This window comes from Mixophyes fleayi, chromosome 2, assembly GCF_038048845.1.
Source record: "Mixophyes fleayi isolate aMixFle1 chromosome 2, aMixFle1.hap1, whole genome shotgun sequence".
NCBI lineage: Eukaryota > Metazoa > Chordata > Amphibia > Anura > Limnodynastidae > Mixophyes > Mixophyes fleayi.
In genome coordinates, this window is record NC_134403.1 from 140,582,831 (window position 1) to 140,586,333 (window position 3,503).

A 3,503-nucleotide genomic window follows, 5' to 3' on the forward strand; every position below is an offset into this window, starting at 1 on the left:
TTTCTAAAGCAGACTATTAAAGGACACATTTCGTCATTAGTTTACAGTTATACTTTGAACAAATTACACATTCTGCCATTCTTATATTTGACATTGTATAACTTTACTTAATAAAAGTGATAGTAAATGATAGTTTCACTACTGAAATATTGAATTGAATTACAATGCTCTGAATATTCAGTATAGATTTCATATTCTACTTTCATTCTCATCAGGACAACAGTTGTGTCTGTTGGTGCAGCAGAGGGGCTTCCTTGGCTTTTCTCATTGTTGCTTTGTTCCTCTTCAGCAGATACAGATTCAGCTTCTAGGGTGACACCCAGTGACTCCTCGGCTTTATCTCCTAGTTCTTCTAATAGGGAGCCTGCTGCTTCCAGGTTGTTATCTCTTGGAAGGAAGCGTCTGGAAGAGTTGTATTTGCTTCGCCTAGATTGGAGTGCATTGTGAAAGCTGCTGTATCTCTCAGGAACTCTTCTTGTGGTGGGTTGTATCTCACCTGAGTCCTCATCAGCAATGGAACCAGCTTGTTCCTGTATGCAGTGATTTACATCTAATGCTCGACGAGACTTTTTCTTCTTCTTTCTTTTTTTCTTCTTCAGAGCTCTGGGGGCAAAAAACATATTTCAGAGGGTCTTCCATGAATTTTAGCATTGTAGAGCTAATTATTACCTACTACAGTTAAGAATGGTAAATAAGCACATAAGGTACATGCCATGCACATAGGCACATACCTGTAGCCACTTAGCATTACTTGCCCCACCCATTCCATATCTCACGTCACCCATGAACACTTAATTCCACATATTTAGCTTGTAACAACACTCAATTAAATAGAACTATTCCATTTTGTCAATAGTCCTTTCCATTTTATCCCTAACTCTTCTTATTTACAGTGCAGCATACAATATTATATCCCTATCATTGACACACAAACACTTACTTATAACCTTCCAGTATATATCTGAACTATGGGAGAAAACTGAAGCACCTAGAGGACACGCACACAAACATGGGGAGCACATTACAGCCCACCCTGGTTGTGATTACTATACATATATAAATAATACTAACCACTAAGCCATTTATTTGGGTGTGAGGTATTGGACAGCAGCAATGTTTTTAATTTCACTCACGAACACTTAATTTTCAATACTTCTCAGTATAAGTTCCTTCTGCACATTGTTTTGTATGAGCTTGAAACATTCTAAGGGGAACAATCTGTAATATTTATTTCCTCCACTCCCGACTACAGATTGCTGGGGTATCACTATCACTCCCATTATGTATCCCATTTTGACATTTCTAGGCCCCACTGCCTTGAGATCTCAGTTCTATTATATTTGTAATTAGACAGATTTATCTGGATAAAGTTTCAGTGCTGCAGTGTTATTATTATAATGCTCCATTTCACTGACCATGTTTAGATATTTGTCTAACAGAATATTAATAATCATCTACAGGTTTAACGCCAAATGATCCTCAACGGAGGCGTACAATTATCTTCCCCACAATATGCTTTGTACACCATGGGGTAAATGTATCAAGCTGAGAGTTTTCCGGCGGGTTTGAAAAGTGGAGATGTTGCCTATAGCAACCAATCAGATTCTAGCTATCATTTTGTAGAATTAACTAAATAAATGATATCTAGAATCTGATTGGTTTTTAAAACCCGCCGGAAAACTCTCAGCTTGATACATTTACCCCCATATATCTGTACTCACTCATCCTGCTTCTCATTCCAATGTTCCTCGTCGGTTTTTAGGATATTGTTCATATCAAATAACTGACGCTGGTACAGCCAATCTACCATGCTTCTCTCCATGAGGGCAAGTGTCTGTCCTCCTTACTGCCAACCTTATTGCCTAGCAGCTGTAGGACACTAGAATCCAGCTGGTTGTGATGTCACTGCTGAGGTCATAATACTCTGATCAGGCAAAGTCTCCACTGAACACTGAGGGTTATTAAAGAGGAATAATAAGATAATGACATACATATCCATAAATAAAGACATACACATTCCATGGTATTATTATAAAACATGAAATAAAAGGAAAGATTAATAAAACAATGGAAATCCATATACCATCCACTAGTATCAAAATTCAAAATACAAGTTAACTTTATATTATTGTAAAATTTCTGATAGGTATCAGGTATCATTACTCCAATGTGGTCTCCTTGCAACCCTTTGTTCAGCAATCAATAGGCAAATCATTATTTTGAACCTTATTCTTATACCATTCTGTAATTCTAAAGCAGTTATATATTAAGCTTTTAGTTTCATTCGGAAGTGAATTTATATAACTTTCCCATATATTAAAATAATTTTTAACCTGTTTCTCTTTGTATATTGATGTCTCGATCCAATCCATCTTAAATACATATACCAGCTTATCTTTGAATAACATTAAAGAAGGAGGTAGAAATTGCATCCAAACTTGTAAGATACATATTTTTTGCAACTGCTGAAATTCTGAAAAGCAATTTCTTAGCCATTTCCGTATATTTAAAAGATTTATCCAAAATCCCCAGTACCGCCCATTCGGAGGATAAGGGTACAACATTTACTAACTCTTCCTTAGCATGTTCTTTAATTTGAATCTAAAATCGCTTTACATATATATATATATATATATATATATATATATATATATATATATATATATATATACACAATCCCATAAACAGTGAAATAAAGAAACCTCAGATTTATTACATTTGGACACTTTGAGTCCCCACTGATCCCTATACTGTGAGCCCTTTTAGGTGATAAAGATACTGTATAAAAAAGTTTAAAAAACATGTCAGTACATGAGCTAGCCCTTAAAGTGTGATTAGAATATATAAATTCTCTTGAATAGTAGATAAATATAGATGTGGAAAATGAACCAACCATTTAGACATTCCTGTTTCTCTATTAGTGTTATAATGTGGTATGTACAAAATTTTATAACATTTTGCTAGAGCCTTATTTGTAAAATGTATACTTTATCAGTTGCAAGTCAAGGGCATTCTCCCAATCTTTCAAGTCTAGACACCACTGAAATCAAATAGTGTTGTACCTGAAATATTGCTAAAGTCAAAGTGCTTATAAAGTCAAATTTAGAACAAATTTCAGAAAAAGTTAACAATCTTTTGTGTTATATTAATAAAATCTTGTATCTCTGGGCCCATGCACGAAATGGACTATAAGCTTTACCGCAGGGGTCGGCAAACCCCGGCACGCAGCCCCCTGAGTCCTGGTGCGCCGTCCGACCATCCTAAATGACAGCTGGAGAAGAGCTGAACTGCTGCGATTGCGCAGTTCCTCCAAAGCACCATTGCGGACCCAATCACGCCTGGAAGAGGTAGGTACACAATTATATCATTTTTTAATCATTTATTAGTGCCCTAAAATTATTTTTTATGCAATTCTGAGGCCATAACAGTCATTGGGGACATTTTTTCTGTATCTAAAAATATTTGGAGGCACTTTGAAGTATGAAGAGAATTGGAGGCATTAC

At 35.7% G+C, this 3,503-nt stretch overlaps 1 long non-coding RNA gene across 1 annotated transcript; it reads right to left on the reverse strand.

Annotated features, from left to right (window-relative positions):
• Window positions 1–307: 307 nt before the first annotated feature.
• On the reverse strand, window positions 308–3,066 carry LOC142140220 (uncharacterized). The gene is made up of 3 exons (XR_012688342.1): window positions 2,988–3,066; window positions 1,722–1,951; window positions 308–603 (listed from the first exon to the last, which is right to left on the reverse strand). It is a non-coding gene; the product is annotated as an uncharacterized LOC142140220 (long non-coding RNA).
• Between the last annotated feature and the right edge of the window lie 437 nt (window positions 3,067–3,503).